The following is an 8,272-nucleotide window of genomic DNA, read 5'->3' on the forward strand; positions in this document are numbered from 1 at the left end:
ATATATATATATATAATTAGAGAGAAGTCTGTTTCTCCAAAATTCCTGGCTTCAGGCCTTGACTTGGCACTGAAAAGAATATGTCAAGAGGTTTATGAAAAATAAATCTTTGCATTCCTCTAGCACCTTTCACCTGAGTATCTCAAAGCAGTTTACACCAAGGAAGAATTATGCCATTTTTTCTCTGCTCAAGGCTAGAGGAATCTGCAGCATGGAGTGGTCTGGTGACTTGTCCCAGGTTGTCACAGTGGGCTTTCTGACCTGACCCAAGCTAGGGAGGGCACTCAGCCTCCTGCTCTGTCCCTCCCTCCCCATCACCTTCCTCCTGCTCCCACCCTCGCTGCCAAAATCTGGCATGGCAGCCCCATGGGCTGCTGATCTCCTGCTGCTGCCTTCAGCACCTCCATTTCTCCACACATTTCTTGCATCCCATCTCCCTACACATTTTGGAAAATGCAGCCCTGACCCCGAAGGGTTTACAGGATAAATAAACATGATTTTGTGTGTGGGTGAGAGAGACGCAAAGAGAAGCATTGTCTTGCCAACACTGCTCCCAATCACTCTGCTTACGTGCCTTATGTCTTTCCCTCATTCTTTATCTTTTTTGTTTATTTAGATTATACACTCTTGAGGCTGGGGATGCTGCCTCCCTCTCCTGCCTTTACCACAGCGCAGCTCCAGAGCTGGTTGGAGCCCCACGCTGCTACCACAGTACAAACAATAATAAATAAAACCAGCACTGTGAAGAGATTATAATTAGAGCTGTGCAAAACTCAGCAGTTTTGGTTTGCATTGGTTCCTCCCTGCTGAGTCTACATTGTGTTTTGGATTTGTATGCAAAAAACCCAAAGCAAAACTCTCAAAGTGCCAAGTGTGGCTGGGTCCAGGCTCAAAATCGTGCACATACCAGGGTGTTTTTAGAGGTTCCTCCTTGAAATTATAAATCTGCTCAAGAACTGAAAGGTTCTTGAGCCTTTTCAGACTTTGGGGGCCAGGAAAGTTTTTGGTTTCATTACCAAAGTCTCTCTCAGCTCTGCCTAACATACCAAGTACCACACCATGCTGCCCTGTGGCTAACAAGATGATTTAATCTTCCCCAGCTGCCAGTGCAGATCCACTCATGAGCACCACATCTGGCTTTCAAAAACAGTGTTTCAGATTGCCACATTCACTGGCCATGCCCAAGTGATGTGGGTAAATAGAGCTGTGTCCAAAATCCTGCTCTGACCCAGGGTATGGCACTGAAACCACTGTGAGCTGAGTAATCCCTGTGAGTCCCTGGGGAAGGCCCTGGGAAACGCTGCATAGGGCTGAGGAAAGCACAGCATTTTGGCTGGTACCACAGATGCGCAGGCCTTCACTATCCCCCCCTTGTGCACACGGGTCCTGCTCCCCTCTGCCTCTCTTGCCAGACCTGGGGATGGAGGTGAAGGGCTCGAGCGCCAGAACAGCAGTGATGGCTCTGCAGCCAAACAGCCCAAGGCTGGTTAGTTGGGCAACACTGTGCACCAGGGACAGGCCACAAAATCAGAGAGGAGGGGAAGGTCACGGTTTCCCCAGACTGGGAGAGGCCCTGGACCCAGGGCAGATGTACACGGGACTCCACCTGGAGCTAACAGGGTATAGGAGAGCTTTCCAAAGAGCTGGTTGTCCATAAATACATCATACAAAAGCATTACAAATCAAGCCACTTCCACTCCGTGCCTGCGATAAAGAGCAGCAGGCTCTGCAGAGCTCTGGCCAGGGGAGAGGAAATGTGGACACCTTGGACCTGCCCGTAAGGGTGCTGTGGCCTGGTGCTCCTAGCAGGACATCCAGCAGCTTGGGAAGGAGAGAACCTCCTGTCTCCCAGACTCCTCCACGATCTCTGTGAGCCAGGCTGGCTCCCGAGGCTCCCAACAGGACGTGTGCTTTTGGCACGTGCTAAGTCTCAAGTGTCTGAATTAAAGCTGGCAGGAGCTCTTGCATCAGGAAGTCCCTTCCCAGGCAAAACTTCAGGATCTGCTGCGCTGCAAGAAATTGTATTGATTTTGATGAATTTTTCAGGAATGATAAGCAAAAACAAACAAAGATTTGAATGGAGGTTTTTCAGTGTTTTAAAAATGAAAGGGGAGGGGATCATGTATTTCACAGTGATTTTTCTCTTCTGCAGATCATTAGCAAACAATAAAGGGGAGAAATTAGATTGCATGGCAAAGAAACTATTTGCTTTTACCCAGGCTTGGCACAGTCTGGGGGCTTGGAGAATTTTTTCTTAATCTTTTTGCAGGACATAAAATCCACATCCTTATTAACAGTAATTAAAACCTTAGCTCAAATTCCTAGAAAAAAAGCAGTTTTGTGCCTTACCATGGACATTTCAGCTGACTGTGGCAGAGGTAAGGGGAAGAAGGGTGAGGAGCCCCATTTTTTTTGGTGGGGTGCACTGTGCCTCAGCTGGAGCACAGCATAAGACCCTCTTCTTGGGGCTTTTGCTTTTGCCCTCTGCTCCTGTGTAATCTGCCAGCAGTAAAATGGTCACTTCTGCATGGAGGAGGAGGAGGCATCCGTGGCCCTGGGATCCAGACTGGAGGCAGCTCCAGCAAATAACCCAGGCATTTTTAAATATGGCTTCGACATATAGATTATATTGAGCCAGTAGATCAAAGTCACAGCTCATGGTGAGTAAAAGTAAATCAAAGGTTGGACTCGATGATCTTGAAGGTCTTTTCCCACCCTAAAGTTTTCTACAATTCTATCATAAGTAGATGTAGCTACTTATTGTAAGCAATTAAATCTGTGGGGTTCTCAGTAGTCACAAGTTTTGTTTTATTAATGACTTTTTAAAATGAATTTTTTCACTATTTTATTAATGAATTTTAGCTTATTCCTCTTTTATTAATGGATTTGAGCTTTCTGACCTGAAAAATATATGTTTTCCCTCGTGGCAGAAATTTGTGTGAAGATCTCCATGGCTTCCCAGTTCCACCTCTAGAACCTCAAGAAACCCAGTAACCCAAAATCTTAATTAAACTGCAGCACTGGTTTAAACTGTTCTACTAAATGCTGGGACAGTGAAATCTCACCAGGCCATTCTCATATTCGTACACCTCCATGTTCATGTTAATACACGTCCCTTTTTATTGCTGTACTTTTTCTCTGCAATGATATATGAAAAAAAAGAAACTTGGAGGAGAAAAGTTATATATATATATATATATATATATATTATATATATTATATGGTATATACTCATCTCCCCTGGCAGCATTCCCTGCAGGATAAGGCTAAAGAGCTGTAAAAGTGATAGTAGTCATAGCTGAATATTTTTTTCCCCTTAATTAACAGCACAGTGCCTTGCAACAGAAAATTGAGGCAGGTTTCTGCTGACTTAGCAAGTGCCTCATGAGGAAGAAATCTATCTGGCAATTATGGCTTTGCATCTCCCGCCCTGTCTCCTGTTGTTTGTGTAAGACGCCGGTGCTTCTGCCACAGGCTTCTTCACACAGCTGTCCTGTCACTGCCAGCTCTCATAGGTAATCCATCCAGCTCAGCAGAGTTCAAATAAGACACCTCCCTTTCTTCATTTTAATTAATGCATTATTTGAGTCTCCCCTGGGGATGTAGCCTTGCTGATTTTTCAAAATTCTCGCTTATTTTTCAAGCACGAAAGAAATGGAAAATGGCTGCTGTTGAGATTCTGCATTTGGGAAATTTGCTTTGCTCAGTCTTCTGTTCTCAGTCAGTGTTTTAAATGCCCATGGACATCTCTTTAGCTACAGAACATAATAAATTCTCTAGCTTGGGAAGGAGAAAAAGACACATCCAGCCAAATTCGTTGTCCCTGCAACCTCTTCTGCTGTCCTGCATACACGGTACTGCAGCTACAGCCTGTTCATGCACTGGTTTGTGTTGTCACACCCCACACATTGCTCAGACCCTTCCAGGTGCTGAGCTATCCCAGATCAAGTCAGGAACCGTTTCTTGCTGCGTTGTTGTTTTTCCTGCACCGTCAATGCCTGTGGGTTTTGCTGATCTGGGATAAAATGCTGTTGCTTGGTGTCACTGAACACAGATGGACACCCTCAGCACCAGGTCACTGTGGCCCCAAATGTGGATGAGGGAGTCCAGAGTCTACCCACTTGCCATGGTTTTTTCAAGAACTCATTAAAAATGTGTGGCAGTGCTGTTAATCAGGCCTGGACTACACCGTCAAGCCAGTAAAATCCATCAAATGACAGATAAGCCAGACAGGCTAAAACCAAAGAGTTCAGCAGAGCATGTTTGAGTCAGTCAGAATCAAGAACTGCTACACCCTCAGTCAGCACTGCCTGATAATATTTCACTTGCTTTGGGTTTCTGTGTTTTAATGAGGAAACAATGGTGTTTTGTAATCCTGGCTGTTTAAACACGTAACAGCACACTGTGCTTCTGCAGCTTCTCCCTCCAATCGCCTCATGAGCGTTGGGCAAAATCCTGTGGCACCTTCAGAGCCCATGGGAGTTTCAATGAGTGTGTTGTGTAAAGACAACCCCAGGGACTCGTCCCATGCTGAGCAGAGAAGGAATGAGGGCACAAGTTTTCATTTAACCTGTTCGACAGCTCATGGTGCAAAGGCCCAGCTCTCACTTCCCAAGACCCTCACAAGTGAGCTTCTCCCAAGTTTTCTGCATTGCTTTCACTGAAACAGGGCACAGCAGAATGAGGGCCCAGGACAGGCTCCACAATCCCCAGGACATGTTGTGAGCTTGGCTTTTCTGACAGCAGCACAAATCTGCACACAGACCAACCCTTACTCTGGCTACAGGGTTTGGCTAAAATGGTGTAAGCTGAAAATAGAGACCCAGACAGTGGCCTCCCAGTGACACTCTCTGATCTCCAGACAATCATCCTTTTGCTTCCTGATCACTTTTCTCTTCCTGTGATGAGCAGCAGGCCACACTTCCAGCCTTGTTCTACTGTGTCCATGTCAATCCTCAAAGAGCCAACACTAAGAAAGGCAAAGTACCACCACCACGTTCTCTTCTCCTGTGCTCTGCCAACAGGGACTGATCTTCTTTTTCCAACACAACTTCCTTCCTTCCTATAGCCAACATTTCAGCCCCCATATTAGATTACTCTTACTTTTGTGTTGGTCTGGGTCTTCTGTTTTGTTCCAAGACTGAAACCTATCCAATTTCAAGTGATTTCATGTCAGAAACACAGGAAATGACAGATTATGTGATCCACATGGTTAATATTGGTAAGGCTCATCCAGGAAGTGACTTGTCCTCAATGCACAAAGGCTGGGCTGGAGTATAGACTGGATTTTGGGTTTCTGAGCTCCTGGTCAAGTCCTACAAGAGCTGCCTGGAACTCTTCTAGTACCTACATGTCTCTCTATCTAAATCTCCATCACCATGATGCCTGTACTCCTCCCAATAACAGCACTCCCTCTCTCCCTCTCGCTTTGCCCTTCTCACCAACCTATAAGTAAAGATGGGAGCGGATAATTTGAAGTAAGGATTTGTGTGTGTGTGTGTGTGTGTGAATGGAGGGTAGTTGTGTATCAACACCTGTGATAAAGTGTGTGAAAGTTACCTTGGCACACACAGTCCATCATCTGTGTCAGGTCGCCAGGGCTGGATTAAGGGAATTCTCCCACTGGGTTCAGTATCAGCAAGTTATTCTTGCAACTCAGCTGAGAAGAATCAGTCCAAAGTGACCTCTCTCTTGCAGGAACTGGTGAACCCTATCTAGCCATGAGGCTGGTGTGGTTAGATGTTGTTCTCATGGAGGGGATTTATCTGAGCTCAAAAAAGCCAAAGTGAAGGCAAAGCAATCAGAGCATAGAAGGCTTGATCCCATCTCTTCCAAGGGTTAGGTGAGATGCAAACACCAAGTTCATCACACCCATCTAAAATGCTGAGTTATCGCACCCATCTAGTGAAAGGCATAAGGTCACTTCTTTCTCAGTGCTCCTTTGGTATCATCTGAATACTCAGTGCTGCTTTTCCTTCTTATTGTTCCTCTCTGCCCAGTATTGTTTAGAGATTTAAAAATTAAATTAATCAGCATCTTGGAGCGTAAGTTCCAAGGTGGCTTTATTGTGAAATTGCAGCGTGACTCACAGAGGCTGCAGATCCACCTTTGAGGCCAGCCTGGCTCTATTTTTGCCTGTTGTTTGTCTCCACGCTGGTTCTGCAGCAGGACTTGTAGCCACACAGTGCAGTGAGCTGAGAAATGGCAGTGCGTCATCCCGGGTGTGGCTGAGGAGCGATGTCACAGAGAGAGATGGCAAGATTACAGGGAGGATCTGAGCAGGATCCGGAGGAGGGTGAGGAACAAAATGCCCTGCAACAATAGAAATATCCATTTATGTGTGTGACTCAGGAGACAGAGAGTTCTGCAAAGTCTCATTCACCTACTGGGGGGAACAAATTCCAAACGTCAGAAAGCACTGGCTGCAGACACAAAGACAGACAGGTGCGTGTGCAAAGAGCTGGAATGGGACAAGCTCTCACAAGGGTCCGGCTCAGCCAGTGGCCAAGTGCTGCTGCTGTGGAATGGCAGCTAGGAAGTTACCCTAGTGTCCACTCAAAGAGTGGCACCACTTGAATTTCTTGAGCCAGAAACAAGTACTTCTGGGAGCAGCAGAAATTATGCTGCCTGGTTTCCTGTGACTCTCTATTTTGTGGTTGATTATCCGAGGCTAATAAGGGGCAAGAGCTGAATAAAGCTTTTCCTGTGGTCAGGGCATCCTGTGTGGATTCTCCAGGGTCTAATAATACAGTTCACCTTCCTCTTCTGCCTTTCCTTCAAAGAGACTCTAATTTGGATGTCTGTCTTCTGCACAAGTGCCAAACTTGCAGAAATCTGTATGAACTTTATATCTGTAAGGACTCTCTGGCAAACATGCCTGAAGTTGGCCAGCTTCATCCAAAGCTGCCGTGGCAATATACACACAGATACATCTTCAGCCAAACCTCATTTGTTTAGGAAGAGAGGATTCATATTCAAAAAATAAATCACACCTTCCCCAAAGCAGTAGCACATGATCTGTGTGCTGACCAGGCCTGCTTTAGAAAGCCAGGGCTCAACTTGTGATAGTTGCTTAGCAGTTAAGCAAACAGCATCTTACACCAGAAACAGCAACCACAGACACAGGTCTTACTGGGGAGCTTCATCAGTGCAACTGTGGCATGGGAAATACAAAAATAAAATGCTCACCGAGAGGGTACCAGCAGGAAATACCCCAGGAGCACAGGGCACAGGGATAGACCTCTGTGCTACCATTGAAACAGGAAAGGTACATGGAAACCAAAATAAATGAAGCTATACTTAAAATAAAGATTACTATACTCTAGGCCGACAGAGGTTGTAACACCTGACCTAAGGATGGGTGGGGATGTTTGGGATAAAGGAAGGGAGGCCTGGAAAATTGTGGCATTATCTAGATAAGTTTCATGGAATGAAAATAAACAGCTGGTATCTGCTAAGGGGTACACAGAATAAGTCAAACAAGACAGTCTGGTGGTTCATATATTTTTTTGGTGTTCATGAAGAATTGGGTCTGCCAGAACAACTGCCATGGCAACGGAGCTTATCTAGGTTCTACTCATGTACCTGTTTACCAGACCTTTGAAGTTACTGGCAAGAGCTCCCCTGGTCTGGAGCTGGTGCTTCTGTGCTGTTTGCACCCTCAGCAGAGCCCAGCAAGGGGTGCACAGCTCAGTGCTGGGCCAGGGAGTGCTGGCAGTTGGCTACAGGACGCTGATGTCCCCCAGTGAGGTGTTTCCCTGTGTCTGGCCACATGGCTATTTTCCTACAGCATCATTGTAGAGTTGAGGCCAATTCCAAATCTGTTACAACTCATCCCAAAACCAGACAGTTAATGGGATCCTGTTCATCAAAGCCTTCCTGTTGTTTAAGAGACACGACCTGCTAGTTCTCTGCTAATATGAATGCCAAAGTGTTTTCAAGAAGGATATCATGATAGATGGCAATTATTGCTCCTCAGAGACTTGAAAAATGGTGGTGTAGATATATTTCTGGGCATATGTGTGTATGAGTATTTAGGAGACTCCAAAAGCTTATCCTAAAGGTATAACCCTGCAAACTGTTGACCATTCTGGCTCTACTCCAGCAAAGCACTTAAATATTTGGTGGACTCAGGAAGATTCTTCACATGCTTCAAGTTAACACATCCATAAGCACTTCATTGGAGCGGGCTCAGAGGCTGCACTAGAGCCACACCTTGCACAAGAGAAATCTCCCCAAGCCAGTCCCAGTCTCTGTGGCTGGGGGGGGCGCG

The 8,272-nt window shown here is 45.9% G+C and overlaps 1 protein-coding gene and 1 long non-coding RNA gene across 2 annotated transcripts in view; one reads left to right on the plus strand and one right to left on the minus strand.

Moving 5' to 3' along the window:
• The window catches only part of LOC108445764 (potassium voltage-gated channel subfamily KQT member 1-like), a 289,498-nt gene that overhangs the window by 273,598 nt on the left and 7,628 nt on the right, over positions 1-8,272 (plus strand). The window lies entirely within an intron of this gene.
• LOC108445766 overlaps positions 1-8,272 on the minus strand; it is a 12,824-nt gene that overhangs the window by 3,519 nt on the left and 1,033 nt on the right. The window contains exon 2 of the long non-coding RNA XR_001860727.1: positions 5,560-6,312. This is a non-coding gene — a long non-coding RNA (uncharacterized LOC108445766). The remainder of the gene's footprint in view (positions 1-5,559; positions 6,313-8,272) is intronic.

The sequence above is a fragment of the Corvus brachyrhynchos genome, unplaced genomic scaffold (assembly GCF_000691975.1).
Source record: "Corvus brachyrhynchos isolate BGI_N302 unplaced genomic scaffold, ASM69197v1 scaffold523, whole genome shotgun sequence".
Classification (NCBI taxonomy): domain Eukaryota; kingdom Metazoa; phylum Chordata; class Aves; order Passeriformes; family Corvidae; genus Corvus; species Corvus brachyrhynchos.